The 16965-nt window shown below is 37.6% G+C and overlaps 1 long non-coding RNA gene across 1 annotated transcript in view; it reads right to left on the bottom strand.

The window, feature by feature from the left end:
- LOC143441309 (uncharacterized) overlaps positions 1–16965 on the bottom strand; it is a 39707-nt gene that overhangs the window by 16564 nt on the left and 6178 nt on the right. The window contains exon 2 of the long non-coding RNA XR_013108601.1: positions 11751–11820. This is a non-coding gene — a long non-coding RNA (uncharacterized LOC143441309). The remainder of the gene's footprint in view (positions 1–11750; positions 11821–16965) is intronic.

The raw sequence follows: 16965 nt of genomic DNA, 5'->3' as shown, positions 1-16965 counted from the left end.
CTAGGTTTACCTGAAAGGGGGGGCTGGGGATGAAAGGGGATGGAGGGCGAGAAGAGATGAAGCCAAGACAAAGTTCTCTGATCAAGGCTCCAAGCTTTAATGTTCAGCTCTCAATTTAAAGGGGAAGGCCCAACTCAAAACCCCTCCTGGTTTCAGCTAGAGATGGGTGGGATAATCCATAATCCCATTCTTGGTCATGGCCAGAGATATCTCAAGGCAAGCCCAGGGGCAGTTCTTCTTCTAAGTCCTATGTAGCCAAGGTGGGTAACTCCACCTAGATCCTATCACTTGGTCTGTTGTGGTAAGCAAAGTCTCTCAGGCCAGCTCAAGGCTGGGGGAAGGGCACAAATGACAACTCCCACACCCTCTGCCCTAACTTCCCCTGAGTAATGGCTTTAGTTTCTTTAGGACTCCTCTAATTGCTGTGCTAATGGTGGCCATGCTTGAGTGCTAAGTAGAAACTTGGTGCTAGCCATCTTGTTAGTGGAGATCAATTGAACTGTGCTCCAAAGTTTTTTACTGCCATTATTGCACCCATTGCCTTTCTCTCCATCACTGCCTGGTACCTCTTCATCTTAATCTTCTTCAGGATTCTTCAGGAACAATAAGCTCCAAGCAGGGATATTAATGAACTTACAGCAGTAAGTTTATGACCTATGTAACAACTTTATGACCTATGTAACAGTCTACCACCCATTCATGTATGTCTTCCAAATGCATGTTTAAATCACTTGTGTGTTGAAGTCTATCCCCTTTCCTTATTGTAGCATTTTTGTCTTCTTTCTTCTCTGTCATTATTCTTGGCATTTCACTTGAAGTGGGATAGTCCAAGTAGGAAAAGAAAGATACATCCCATTCACCATCTAGAACTAAAAGTCACAAGTAAGGTTATAAAAACAATTTCTCATCACTGGTTTAGCAGCACATCCTTAGACATATGTACTATGCACAAAGTACCATGCCATTCAGAACCTTATTAAATCTTTACCTTGACTTCATGTCAGATGAAAGATAATCTCTAACTTACAAATGCCAAAAAAGCAGATGCAATATGATTGAATTTCTTTTTATTTGGGAGTGGGCACTCATGTGCCATGATACACTTGTGGAGGCCAGAATACAACCATGTTGATCCTGGGAATTGAACTCCACTCATCAGGCTTGGTAGAAAGTATATTCAACTGAGAAGCCATCTCATTGGCCCAAGACTGACTTCCTCAAGGGTAAAACACTAGTCAGAACTCCTGTCACTCTGATTTCATCATTAGTGCATATGATCAACAATACAACTACACCCAGTGCTTATTGCCTTAAAGGTGTGCTCCAATCACTGCAATGTCTAGGAAGCTTGATGATATCATGTAAAGAGTTCTTGGCTGGAAGATGAGGGAGGCTTAAAGCCTAGTCTTATTTCTCCTAATTAGCCATACCTCCTTCATCTGGAAAATAAAAGTGTTAGATGTGATGAATATGTGGCTATTGTTGGAAACCTCTAATAGATTTTATTGTAGAAGTATGTTTTGAGCATCCTGTTTTGGCTTAAGTACACAAAGCCCTGCCCTTAGTGGTATGGGCTTCATCAACAATTTTCTCGGGGCATGAAATTAAATCTAATGACATTTAATGGTGAGGACTCTTACCTAATTGGGGTAGTCATGCCCACTTAGTTGAGATGCCTCTAGGTGTCTGTGTAGTATGTCTCTAGAACATGAGGTAACCAGAGTCTACAGGTGTTTTGCACATCTCCAGATAATTTTTCTAGTGCTAGTTCAGCAGAGAAAGCAAAACAAAGAAGCTGTTCTTCAGAAAAAATGATTTCTTCTGGGTAAGAGTAATCAATTGCTCTTTGCTTCTTTAGTAAAGATCAGTTAGTAAGGGGTGACCTTCCAGAGGTCATTCATTGATAAACTGTTCCAATATTTGGCAGCCTCATCCTATCACAGCAGACATGCAAGCTCGCCCCACCATACACACATAAACACACATAAACACACACGTGCACATTAACTAGCCAGATCAAAGAAAAATACAGGGTCTGTTTTAAGTCCATAACTTCAGTAGAAGATGATGAATTTAACACCTCTCTTAGGTTGAATGAAGCCTCTGTTTCTCTGATTTCTCAAAGCGTCACTACCTTGAATTTATTGTATTATGAAAAATCTAGACCTTTTCCAATAAAGTTTATTCAATCTCTTTCACTTGGTCTATATGAAAATATCTCCCTGATTAGTTGCATTTAGTAAAATTTTACAAAACACAACTTTATTGCTTTAAGAACTGAACTGGAATACAGGCATTTTCTCCATATTTAAAAATGTCACGATGAAAAGTAACTTGACTCCTTTCTGCAGGCTATTTTGCTTTTATCTGATGTGTGTTCACAGCATGTAAGCTGGAGCATGTCCTGAAAATGGACTACTTTTTGAGTGGCCACACCATACACATACAGTTTGTTCTTAAATCAACTAATCCCGAACTCCATTCCCCATGCAATCGTTGCAGTTTCTAACAGCAGACTCATACTGCTTGATTTAGTTTTCTATAGGAGGTGGAGCTTGGTAGATAATTTGTTTAGCGAAGTTAGAGGTATGACTTTAATTATTGCTTTTCAGTAGTTAACGTGACATTGGTGCTCAGTAATATGACTGGCAGTTCTTCCACCCAAAGCAGGAATGTCCCATGCCCTTAATTTAACCCCTTCTGAGCCAGGCACTCAACTACACTATGATTAACCAAAACATTTTACCACTCACTCTCAAGGTAGAGTTCCTCTTCTCTGATTCTCGTGGAGGAGCTTGAGCTGGTCTGAGAGACCAGGAAGGATAAGCAAGCTAACACTCCACAGGTGTCTTTCTGCTGAGCAAGAGAGACTTCATTAGCCTGGACAAGCTATCATTTAGGGGTGCAGTCCTTTCCTTTTGGCCTCCTCTCAACCTCTGTGTCTGACCTTCACTGAATACTGAATTGGGAGATGTCCTAGTGAAGAAACGCCACCATTCCAGATAGAATAAAAGTCACTAGTATGTATGCTTCACAGTGTCTATGACTGTGATTTTTAAATTTTAATGGGTGACTATGTCTGACAGTAGCATAAAATACTTTTAGAATTGCTAGAATGCTGTCTGTGACTTGGAATGCAGAATCATCGTGCCATTTTCTTATTTCACACTGTGTTCTCAGAAATCACTTACTAAACAGCTTTTGCTGATTACTTGACTGCTATAAATACATTTGGTAAAGTACCTACACAAAGTCTTATCAATATTCTAGTCTATTTGATAGTTGTTAAATATGCTGACAGTATTTATCACACTCTCTGATTTTCTAAGTAAGGTCATCTTATGACCTACCCAGTTCCTAAGGCTCGATTTACTTTGAAATTTAGATTTATTGCATCAATACATAAGGTCAGAGTTGTGTTAACATTCTACAGCCACAAGACCCTTCTCAGTCACAGACTCTGGTAGCAATTCAAATGAAATCTGAGGAGAGTTTTGAATTTGATTCTAGAGTCTAAAGAAATTGCATAAAAGAGTGATGAACCAGGGGGTTGAAGTGAGGGTCAACAGTTGGAGTGAGTCTGGGGCTTTTCTGAACCTCTGGTCTGTTATCTTCATAGTAGAAATCCAGACCTATGTCTCACTGACACTATAACGTAATGTAATGCTCTCACCCCACAAAGTTCTTCTGAAGGCTACAGTGATGGTATGAACCTTCAAACTGTGATGTGATAAAAAACAGTTTACCACTTCAAAACATGTTTAGCAAACTGAGCAAACATATGTAAGGTTTGAATATTTAAATAATATAAATATAAATTAAATTAAATATAAATATAAATTACTGCTTTAAAAAAAATCCCCCAAAACAGCAGCAGGTAGTAATGCAAGTATGACATGGGAAGATCAAAGCTTTGAGTCCAGGCTAGGCTAGATCAAGTATTTTAAGCTAGCATGGGTTACAATGAGATGCAGTTTCAAAAAAAAAAAAATTAGAAAAAAATCTTACATAAATTAAGTCACCTATTTTAGGGGGAAAATGTATTTATGCGATTGAATTGCTGCCTTTGAATCTTCACATTTATTTTATGCTATGGGTAGATTTTGTTCCCCTCAAATTTTAAGACGAAAACTCTAACTCCCAGTGTAATTACATGGGAAAAAGGGTCTTTAGTAAGCAATAAAGGTTAAATGAGGTTTCCAATACAGGGTATCTTCCAAAGGATACAGGTACCTTTTCAGAACAGTAAGATTCCTTTCTACTTTTTCACAGAGGAAGTTGGCATTAGAACACCATCATTGGGTCACAATCTAGAAACCAGGAGGAGAGACTCTACCAGAGATGGAAATGTCCCAGAGTTAATCTCCAACTTCTAAGCCCCCAGAACCACAAAAAAAAAAAAAAAGAAAGAAAGAAAGAAAGAAAGAAAAATAATTTATCTTGCTTAAACCACAGAGTCTGTGGTTTGTTATAGCCCTCTAAGCTGATAAAGGTATTTGATATACACATTAAAAGTACTAGCAAACAATAAAGTATTGTGCTGTTGAAATCAATGGCAGTTTTCAGAACAGCTCTATTGCAATACTATCTGAAACACATGGCTGTTGAGAAAATAAGGCATAGAACAACAACAAAAAATTACCCTGTGCTATGTAGTAGGAAAAGTCTGGCTCCAGCACATTTACGATTATCATGAGGCTATGTGGAATGATTTTCGAGGTAATGTATACCACATGTGTAGTTTTAGATCAAAATAACAACAAGTTCTATACATTTCTATGGAAAAAGAAAATTTAAGACTCCTTTTGTCCAGGATAAAGGCACAGATGCTCCCTTCAGGTAGGAGAGCGTGGGCCGGGAGGGAGATGTTTAAAGGTCAGCAAGTATCACTTGGAACTTTTCTCACCATGCAGAAGTTGTTCTGCTTATTCATAGTGAGTTAGCACCAGGATGAGTAAAAATGTTAGCGAATCAGAGGGGAGTATGAACTTCCTAGTTATGGCACTGACAGGGGTAATGATGCCTTCGTGCACAAACGCAAAGATGAGGAAGGTCTATCCCACTGTCCTCCTTCACAGAAAGTGTAGAGAAAGCAAATATCTGAAACCAGGTTTGCAGACATCCACTGGTCAAGGCCTTATCCACTCCGGTATACAGACACTTTTATCTAAAAAGAACAACTGGGACTAAAATATTGGCCACAGGTTCCAAAGTATCCAAAACTGGGGTACGTGTTAAACAATGGGATCCCACTAAACATATTAACTACTTTTAAAAACAGCAAAGCTCTCCTAAGCAGCCAGTTATTACAGGGTAATTGTTTTTCTTCCTTGTAAATTGGATCAGATGTGGATAAGTCAGATAGATGGTCTCCACAGCCCTTCAAAAGAAGTAAGCAACCTTATTTATTTTCCTCCGTTGGTTCTTATTTTGTTATCTCTTACAGAGGTGCATTCTTGAAAGCAGAATAAAGATTTGCTGGTGTGCCCTTTGTCAGAAACATTTGTAAACACTCTTCCATAATAGAAAAGAATCAACCTTGAAATGAACTGAAATACATTGATTTTTCTCGACTGAAAGCACTGGCCTAAAGAGGAATTCCATTTTACTTTCAGCTATCAAAAAGTCTGTATTGTTTTATTTATAGAGTAGGATGTTGTTCTGGAGAGGAGAATCAAAACAGCCTAAAGTAATCTCTGAACACCTAGGACCATTAAAATGGTTCTTTAAAATAACATGGTGCAGACTTTAATGTTACTTGGACCCGCTTTTTATTTACAAACAAATAAGCAACTCCCATAGGTAAGGTATATATTTAATTATAGCTTTTGCATATGTTACTGATGTATGCTGTGGATTCCAAACATTCCAGATAAACTGAAAATAAGTTATTATGTTGAAAAAAATAACAAACCAACAGTCTAAATTTTTGCTAGTTTTTATTATTATTATTATTATTATTATTATTATTATTGTTGTTGTTGTTGTTGTTGTTATTGTTATTACTATTATTATTAAGGATTCCATTTGTTGCTTACAAGAGTTGGCATGCTCACCAGTGCATCTGTGGATATATTTTGGCCAATCAGGGTGATTACATAAATAAATTGTCCCATCTGATACCATAAGCTTGTAGTTAATATAAGATAGAAATAGTAACATCACACTTGAGGCTTAGCAGCAAGTCAGCTTACTGTTGAATGGATGATATTACAAGGAGGAATATTCAGGTAGCCTTATGCTGTAGCTTCAGTTCCTGGAGTAATCTTGCAAGAAGAATAAGAAACAAGCAAAAGTTACAGGCAAGTAAGAATGTGTAGCATGGAATTTTAAGACACTTTAACAAGTACCTCACCCAACTCTGAATACTACTGTCTTAGACAGAGAAACGTATAAAACACTCAATGTGTGTGGACTATAATTAATACTTCTATTTATATTCAGGATTTTTTCTGAACTGGTAGATTGTAACTGTTCTTGCCACAAAAATATGAATAACTTGATTTAGTTACCCTATTGCTGTGAAGAGACACAGGCTGAGCACACTTATAGAGAGCATTTAATTGGGGCTTGCTTCGGAGAGTTAGTCCTTTGTCGGCATGGCAGGGAATTAAGTGGCAGGCAAACAAAGTGCTGGAAAAGTAGCTGAGAGATGCATCCCCGTCCACAGACAGTAGGAATGAAGAGACACTGGGCCTGGTATGGGCTTTTGAAACCTCAAAGCCCACCCTCAGTGACATGCCTCCTTCAAAAGCCCATTGACTGGAAATTAAGCATGAAAATATATGAGCCTATGGGGGTGGGGTAGTCTCACTCAAACCACCATATAATTTACGCAAGATACACATGCATGCATACATGCATGCATACATACATACATACATACATACATACATACATGTGTGTTTGTATGCATGTATATATGTATATATAGTTTTAGTGTATTACAGTAACCAACTTACTCTATTTGTATGTGTCCCATAAAATCATGTTCTCTACTTTAAACATATACAATGTATTTTTCAATTCAAATATCTGAGGAGCTATTATCATTATATCATAGCTATTATGGGATCATTTCTTTCTGTATTTTACCAACTTTATGATAGATGTTTTTATCTATCAGCGTTTTCTCCCTCAAGTAAGTCGTATCTAAGTTGCTCTAATTTCACAATGCCTAGTTCACAGTAAGACTTGGAAGATGCAGTGGGGAGAGAGCAATAGGAAAGGCTTTAGACACCGCTTGGCCACAAATGAACTCATCACCTTTGTCTAGTTACTTCAACTTTTCTCTGTGTTAAGACCAGTGACATGTAGAGTTTGGACCAAACTGTCTCTAAGTATGTCATGTTCTGATTCTCTTCTTGAATCCCTTTGATCTCAAGATCATGGAATCTAGAACTGGGTGTAGGATCCGTTGTTAAATATAAAGGTCACATCTTCATTTGGAGATGCTTTACCACTGTATCGGGATCCTCATCTTACCACCGTGCCAAGCGCTCTTTGTCTGCTATATTTGTATTCTCTGAGCTTTAAAGCGTTCATTTTTCTAGCATACCAATTAAAGGTGTAGCTTATTGCATTCTTTTTTTTTTTTTTTTTTTACTGATTATGTTTTCAGCATACCATTTTATATTAAGATCTGGCTATCCAAACTATCCAACTGTTCCAGCTAGCAATACATTATTTACTGTTTCAATTATTATTTTTACAAATGAGAAAAGAAAGTGTTTTCCATTGCCAGAGCCAGTGCTGCCACCAGGGTTGGCCCTGGGCCATTCTCTTCCTTGATTCTATTTAGTGTACTTGTACTGATCTATTTTTCTTGAGAGACAGAAAGTAGTCCTAGCTCAGTGATAACCTCCAAAAATGTTTCGATGACATTATGGAAAGGAAAGGGAATAATAAAAAGTCATTATTAATCAAATTGAATCAATTACTATGTTCAATCTAAACATTAAATACCAGATAAGGATCCAGTACCAGAGCAGATATAATGATAACACAAGATCTAATTGTATGCTGTCGAAAAGAAGCATATTTAAATATAAAGCATAGGTGATGTGAAAGTAAAGGTAAAATATTACATCATCCCAATGCTAATTGCTAAAAGCTAATTTCTGACACTAGTTACATAAGAGGAAGTAGGGTCAATAAAGAGTGGACAATCAAGAAGTCAGACAATGTGGAGATGCAGCTTAGTGAGTGTAAGAGTTTCTACTTTACGTGTGCAAGGCTCTGGATTCTCTCCCTAGGACCACATACACATAAAACATTGTACAATAAGAGCAGAAACCTTTTATATAGAAAAAAATTAATTAATTTAAAATGACAATATACATTCGTATATGATGTATCTAAAGTACCTGAAACAAAAGTGAAGAAAACAAAATAGACAAATTCATAATCACCAAGACACACGTTTGGTAACCAAGTATGCTTTTAAAACTCGGCAGGAATGTATTAGATTTGAATAGCATTGCTGCATAGGACTTCATAGGCTGATAGAACTCTATATGCGGCTGATTCAGATGTTCAAGAATGCATGAACTATTAACCAAAAGGACAAACTAAATTTAAAATTTTCCATAAATTTCAGAGGAATAAAATGTTTTTTTTAATCAATAAACTCCTCCACATGCTTGGAAATTAAGCACACATTTTAAAATGATCTGTCATTCACCAAAGGACTCTGATTTCTTCTGAACAATAACAAATGCAACACAGTACCACTTGAATGATATGTTCTACCACACTGCTTGTGGTCACTAATCTTCACTGTTACTTTGACTGGCTTTAGAATGCCATATAAGCACACCTCTGAGTGTGGCTGTGAAGATGTTTGCTGAAAAGTTTAACTAAGGGGGGAATACCTATGCTGATGTGGGCAACACCATTCTATGGCCTGGCACCCTGGATCAAATAAAAAGGACATGCCATCAGAGTATCAATATTCATCTGTACACGTTTGCTGACATGTCTCCCTGCCGTGGTGGACTATCTCCTCAAACCATGAGTCCAATACACCCTTCTCTAAGCTGCTTTTGTCAGATGTATTCTCTCTGCGGTGAGAAGAATAACTGGTTGGTTAAAGGGACCTTAATATCTTTAGATGCTCATATTAGAAAATATCAAATCCTAAAATAATCTCCCTCTCCTGGTTATAAAAATCTAGACAAATAGAGTAAAATAAAATTGTTTTAAGTAAATAAAAGTAAGAAACAACAACAACAAAAAAAAAAAGAACAGAAATCAAATAAATATTTTAAACTATATTTTTATTTTTAGTTAGGTAATGGTTCAATTTCAAGTGTTTTTCTTAAATGAAAATTAAATCGACAAGCATCCAGCAAGACTGATCACAATAAAGAAGTCAAAAAAACATTGATGACAAAGAGCTAACTCTGCAGACATACATTAGAATGGAAAGAAGAAAACGTCACAAACAAAATTTTGACAACATAAATGACAAGAACAGACACTTTTAAAGCATCATTTCCAAACGTGATAAAAAGATAAATATAAAACACCTGTATAATAGTTATGCTGTCCAAGCAATAAGCATTTTACTTAGATTATTTCCAGTACGAAAATTTATCCAAATGTCTTGAGAGTGAATTTGACCATTTTTTTCATATATGAAACTCTATATGTTTCTTTAAAATGGATGTGTTGAAAGGGGTGCGTTTCAGTGAGTTTTCTGAGGCCACATCACCCTGTTACCAGTATCTGAAATGGCTACTACAAGATTTACAGGTCAGGATTTTTTGTTAGCATAAAAATTCTTAAGAAAATAATAAGCATAATCCAATCAATCCCATTGATCACAGTACTGATTCTGTTTTAAATGCAATATCAATACATTCCCCGATAAAGAAGAAAACTCATATTATCATTACAGTTAAAGTTCTTAGCAAACTGAAGATGGGAATTTCCTGGCTCCAATAAGAGGAAGCTGAACAACCCAGCGGATCCCCAGTGTTTCCCACTAAGACTGGAACTAATCTGTTTATTTTTGCCAACTCTATTCAACATTGTACTTCCACTGATATTTCAATAATAACTAAATTCAGAAAAGAACAATGAAAACATTCTAATTTAGACAGAATGTTTGTATACAAAGGAAATTCTAGGGAATCTCCACTCCGAAAGGGAAGGAGAGAGAGGATAGTTGCATTAAAATTCTTAATAGATCTTCTAGACACATTATGTAATTGTGTGATTTAGGCATGACTTGGAGACTCCAGATATATATATATTCTTTTTTATGTAGTTGAAAATTACAAGATGACAGCACAACACAGAACGTTTATAGGGATTTATTTAATAAAATATTTACAAGACTTCTTACATTGAAAATGATACTGTCAAAAATTAAAGACTGAAATAAATGCAGAATAATACTGACAATGACAAAAGTCACAATTCAGATAAAAATCATCTCAGGATGAATACCAGACATGTAACTGGAATCCACACTTTTAAAAAAAATTCTCATTTATCAATAAGAACATAAACAACTCACAAAAATCAGTAAAATCTTAGATGATTACTTCATAGGAGGATATCAATAATAATCACAAGAAAGTGTAATAAATATATTAGAGCATAAATATCAAAACAATAAAGAAATTCTACTGTTTGTACATTAGAATGGCTACAATTAAAAATATGGAATTGCTCACACATTGCTGGTGGGCAGTAGAATAGTATAACTGCCCTGAAGATCATTTAATAATTTCTCTTCACACTGAGCATATACATAAAGTTTGGCCCCCATAGTCTATTCTTAGGCGTTTACTTCTCAAAATAAAACCACCTCTACAAAGAGACACCTACAGTCACATATGGAAATGTCCATAGCAACTTAATTCATAACCCTAAGAATTAGAATGTATCTAAATATCTTCTGAAAGAAGCTCATAAGTGAGCTGTGACATATTCATCCAGTAGCTTACTGCTCACAACAAATGGAAACAAGATGCAAACAGTTGCTGCCTCATAGATGAATCAAATAGAATACATGTATCAACTCAAAGAACAAATAAAGCCAGTCCATGGCGATGAAATCAGCATGATGATTGCTCTGAGCGGAAGAGCGATTGATTGAGCAAGGTCATGAAGCAAGCTTCCAGTACAATATTTAGTCTCCTTTTAGATATGGAAGGCACGAACATGTATTATTTGTCAAAATGTATATTCATCTATATACTTAAGCTTCGGTGCTTTTCTTTCTGTGATTAGATCTCAATAAAATCTGTATGTGATGTGATGTGAGATATTTATGCAGAAATATTTGTGAATGCTTATAACAAAAACCATTTGCTTGCCCAGGGTGCAATCTTCTCTCTCTCTCTCTCTCTCTCTCTCTCTCTCTCTCTCTCTCTCTCTCTCTCTCTCTCTCTCTCTCTCTCCCCCCTCTCCCTCCCCTCCCTCCCTCCCCCTCCCCCTCTCAGTTCCCCTCCCCCTCCCCTTCCCTCCCCCCTCTCTCTCACACACACACATACACACAACACATTTGGATTTGAATGGGTTTTTCTTATCACCTGTAACGGCATTTTTGTCGTTGCTTCTATGACAGAACACCTGACAAAGAGAAATGTAAGGGACTGGGACTACATTCATCTCTGAAAGTCCTGGATGTTTCCGCATCCTAGCATGGATATGCAATGTCTTAAGTTCAACCCCCTACCACATGCAAACACACATACATGCAAAAAGTAACTTAAGAAAAGATTTCTTTGGCTCACAGTTTGAGATTACAGTCCATCGTAGTGAGGAAGAAACATCAGGATCATGAAGCAGCTAGTCACACCGCCCCTATAGTCAGAAAGCAGACAGAGATGAATGTTCCTGTTCAGCTCACTTTTCCTTTTAATTCAGTCTGGGACCCTGGGCCATGGGATGGTTCTTCCCACGTTCAGGACTGGTGTTTACTTATTTATTAAACTTTTCTGGAAATGTCTTCATAAACCTATGGGTATGTACTTCTATTGTGATTCTAAGTCTAGGCAAGCTGACAAAGAAGATTATCAATTTCAATGATTTATAAATAGTATTAGTTATGTAAGATAGGAGTCTGTTCCTTTTTCTGCCAATAATCTTAACCTGTCAGGAAGTTAAATTTGTATGTACAAGTACATAAAAGACCTAGGACTTAGGAAGCTCTGTAATCCTGGGTCAGGACCCTGGATTCATGCTTTCTCAGTGACAGGTAGTTAAGATATATAGTTTCTTCTACTGATCTACAAAGCAATCTGGTTATAGGACATGGTATGAATAGTCATACAAGATCTCAGAGTCAAAGAGACCATCCCTCCAAATATAAGATGGAGAACTTGATGCCAGAGAGGTATTTGCCCGGGAACACAGAGCTGGTTAATGACAATTTAAGACTGAAATGACAGTGTCTTTATTTCCACCAGTGTCAAGTCAGTATATCTGTATGCTTCTCTCAGCCATTATTCATCATTTTCAACCCAGAAATTTCTCAGGGCATTCACTCCAAACACTAACTTTAGTCTCTCCAACCCTTTTAGGGTTTTCTTTGCTAGATATTCAAAGTTTTATTCGTGTATGCACCACCTTGTGTGCCTTGCTGCCGGTGTGTTAGGACTTTGGTAACCTCATCTAATCTCAGCCCAGCCTGATGACATGGGATACTCCCGAAAGCAGGCACTTGATTGATCCCATAGAGTTGCCATGACAATGGTGCAGGTGCATTCTGATGTATTTTTGAGGTGCTATGAAACTATACATGAGAACAAACTCTGCCAGCATAAAGCTCAGAAAATATTTATTGAGATTGATGGCCACATAATATATGCTGGTGGCAACTTTTGCACTAAGTCAGAATTGAGACAAATGACGTTATGGATATATTAGGATTTCTTATCTGCTTCTAAAGGACAGAACAATCCCCACCGCCATACAATTTATACACCTTGTTAGTCACCAGACATGACATCATAATGCTTACATATTCATTCAACCTATGGTCACTCTGCCCTGCTTCGGTGACAGTGATGATGTGACCTACAGAAAATCTTGCATAAGAGCCAGGATAAGGCTGAGTCATTTGTCCTCTACTCAGATGGCAGGTTCCAAGGTGCTAGCAGTCACCTCATACAAATAATATCTCAGCTAGCACTAGAGACGTGGGACCTTGCAAAGAGAGTTCCAGAACTCATGAAGGGAAAAAAGCAGAGGAACATCAAGATCAGGAGATATTTATAAAAGGCGTGGGATTTTTGTTTTCTAATTTTAAATATCTAAGTATTTGTTTTAGTGGGGTGATGGGGGGTCAAAGGAAAACTTTCAGGGGTCAGCTTTCTCCCTCAATTGTGTGAGTTCCAGGGATTGAACTCATGTCATCATGCATGTAGCATGGATAAAATTCTAGCAGGATTTTAGCCAACCACAAGAATTCTCCCCCACCCCCAACACACCCCTACCACATAAGTCCTTGGATTTTTCTGTCTTTCTTTCTTAGTATAGAAACTAAGGCTGAAACTCCAGAGCTCCCCCATATAAGACTCTATTAATAAGCTACATCTCAAGTCTTCTCTCTGACTTGTATTTCGAGACAGGATCTTACTATGTTGCCCAGGCTTGCCTTGTACTGACTCTGCGGCCTAGGCAGGCCTGGAACTTGCAATCCCTCAGGCTTGTGCCAATAGACCTGAGTCTTTACTTCCCTCTTAGAAACCTTTTTTAAAAAGCAGCAGTTGGGGCCCAAAAGATGACTGATGACTTCAGTTTGTTCCCAGGACCTGTGTGACAGATGGAGCAACGCACGTGTAAAACAAAATAAAAAACAAAACAAAACAAAACAAAAAAACCCAGCAAATCAGTGTTTTTCAGACTTTAATCCAGCCCTACATTACCTTAAACATTCTCATGTTCTATCTTTAACACATTTGTGTATTTCATGCATTGCCTCTTCTTCCGAAGGGAAGGAGTAGGAGTCTAGTCTCAACTTAAAACCTGGACATGTTCAAAAATAATCTGGAAATATCCTTTAGAATTAGAAAACAATGTATTTTGAAAGTGTAATGGGAGGAAAATGGTATCATTATGCTTTCGTTTCTGTTTTGGAAAGAGCCAGCGCTGTCATTTTCTGCTGTCATCACCACACTCTCGGTGATCACAGTTTGTTCTCCCCTTGCTGGATGAGAACAAGCTTTGCTGGAATCAAATTGATTGTGTCAGAAGAACACACCCCTCCTCATCCATCCTACCACCATGCCTGCCCCTCTATAGCGTACCTCAAGCTCTGGGCCAGGAAACATCAGTGGGCAAATCTAACGTTGACTTATATGCCATGAATGTAGCAGATTTAATACATCTATTTAATACGTAGAGCTATTATAGAAACATCAGAGGCTTAGACACCACTTGCTGGGGTTCTCATCAAGGTTGCTACCCATTCTCTAGTTCTGAGCAGAGAACAGCGTCTTTGTTGGTTCATGGTTTTGTTTATCTGAGAAGTAGTTCAAGTCTCTGCCCCAAATACATAGAGCTACTGGAACAAATTCTTTGTCAAATTTGTTATTTAAAAAAAAAAAAAAAAAAAAAAAAAAAGGAGGATGAGTGGGCAAATCAAGGTTGAGCCCCCTAGACCTCCTTTTGACATTTATTTACTTGTGTGTAAGCGAGTGACTGTTCTCAGACTGTCCTAGTCAGCTGCCTTTTGTTTCCTCACTCTGAGGCTAGAAATGAACAAATAATAGCTATGGGATGTTTCACTTAGCTAATCGTTTTTAATGTAACAGTTATTTCCGTTGCATTAAGCAAGCACAGATCTCAATTAAGTTTTTACATACCAACTAGTTAAGCAGTTTGGCATAAAAGTCAAGGATTTCCAAAGGGGACTTTTTTTCCTCCCAGAAACTAAATAGTATATTTCTCCTGAAGTCTTGAGTTAAAATATCAAATACCATTTGGCCACTCATGGAGCCAACAATAACTCACTCAGCATCTCTGGAGACTGGCAGCAAAGCTCAGGCTGAGAGGTGATCTGATCTGTTCACAATAAAATCTTCGGTTTCCTCTGGCTGTACCTAAAACTTCCAAGAAGATACTTCTCTGGAACTTACTATATGTGCTTCTCAAAGAGAGCGGGAAAAAAAAAAAAAAAAAAAAAAAAAAAAAAAAAACTTGCTAAAAATGTTTTCTCCTGAAAGTCATTCTTAAATATATTCTTCATATTCTATTTACCAACCGATACAAAATATAATCGAATACTTGGCAAATTAAGCAATCACCCAATGTGATGATTTTGTAGTAATCTGTTGCCTGTTTTCTTTTTCAGGGAAATACTAAAGTATAGAAAATGGCATCAAACAATTAAAAACTCTTAAATTAAAGAAAGGCAGTTTGAAAGGATTATATGTGTCCTAAAATCCATAGACCCAAATGTATATGATGTAGGTCACTATAGAAAGCAAGAAATTCTTTCTCAATTGTGTTATGAACACAAAAGGATGATCAGTTGGCCAATCATTCAGATTCACAGGGCAGTGTTTTCCATTAGCTATAGAGAGGCCTAAGTCCACGTGGTATTGGTAATTAGCATTAGTTAGGACGAACAAGACCAGTTACTTCTACCCAGACTGGAGTCTTCTTACCACACATCCAGAAAACTGACCAGTGCCCTTAGCTAGGGCACATAGCAAACTCTTAAGAAAATAAATGAATAAAAAGATTATTTTCTATGAGAACAAATTCTTCCCCAAGAAAAGCAGGTTTAACCTATAGAATACCATTACAATTCTTTCCTTCTTTCTCCAGAAAAGAACAGAAAACAAAAAACAAACACGAACAACCAAATGCTCCTATCCTGTCACCCCATAAGAGACATCAATGAAATTGATACTTCTCAGTATAGATAAGTCTGTGCTTAGATTTTGGCCCTCATTCTCCACAACTCGGGAACTATTTTTCTATCCATCGATTTGTTAAGTTCTCCGAGAGCATGCCTATGAGTCATGTCCATATTTTCTGACATAATGTCTTTGAGGGCACCCTGCTCCCTTTCTTGTTTTGATGTCAAATCTCTCTCTTCCTCTGGGTTATACCTGCAGGTGACCTGTGCTTTCCCCACACGGAGCACTCAGGTTTCAAACACATCTGCGGACGTTTGAAGACAGACAGGTGACCTGTGTAAACAATTAGGTTTATGCTTTATCACCCTGTGTGTATATCTGTGTGAGTTATCTGTGAACACAGTAAACTTGGAATGCGGAGTGGGGTGGTCTGCCATCTGTTTCTAAACAGTAACGTCTTAAAGTGTACACCCACAATTTTCTAAGCAACCTTATAGTGCAATGTAAAGGAGCAAAAATAATGATAACTCCTTTCCTGTAAGTAAGAAAAATAACTCAGAGATTGTCCAAGGTCAGGCAGTATGTATAGTTGGTTAGCCAGAACCGAAATGGAAGTTCCACACAGGACTATTGTTTACCTGTGCTGTTTCTAGATGTAAACTTTGTGCCCTCTTTTTACTGGTATCAAATTATCTTTTATTGTTGTTAAAAGGAATGCATTTTTTTGCTGTTTATTTTTCCTTTCCCTGATCTTCATGATTTAGCAAGGTAAGAAAGGGTTATGAGTAAACAAAGAAATATTAACAAGGAGAATGGTACAAGGAAGGCTATTAGGTCATGGGTGATCTCCTCAATGGCGTTTTACAGATTCCTGTGGTTCTGTGTCTCCAGGGAAAGACTTGTTTGCATTCCAGTATCTCTATGTTGTCTAGGCCTTAAGATGTGTTTGTATCCAATATTCTAGGTTAAGACGATGCTCAGCTACAGACAGATGCAGACCCAGACCCAGACCCAGACCCAGACCCAGACCCAGACCCAGACCCAGACCCAGACCCAGACCCAGACCCAGACCCAGACCCAGACCCAGACCCAGACCCAGACCCAGACCCAGACCCATCCATTTGCTTGCTTGTTAATT

The sequence above is a fragment of the Arvicanthis niloticus genome, chromosome 2 (assembly GCF_011762505.2).
Source record: "Arvicanthis niloticus isolate mArvNil1 chromosome 2, mArvNil1.pat.X, whole genome shotgun sequence".
In the NCBI taxonomy this organism is placed as follows: domain Eukaryota; kingdom Metazoa; phylum Chordata; class Mammalia; order Rodentia; family Muridae; genus Arvicanthis; species Arvicanthis niloticus.
Note: the sequence above shows the minus strand (reverse complement) of the source record. Positions and strands in the feature narration are given on the sequence as shown.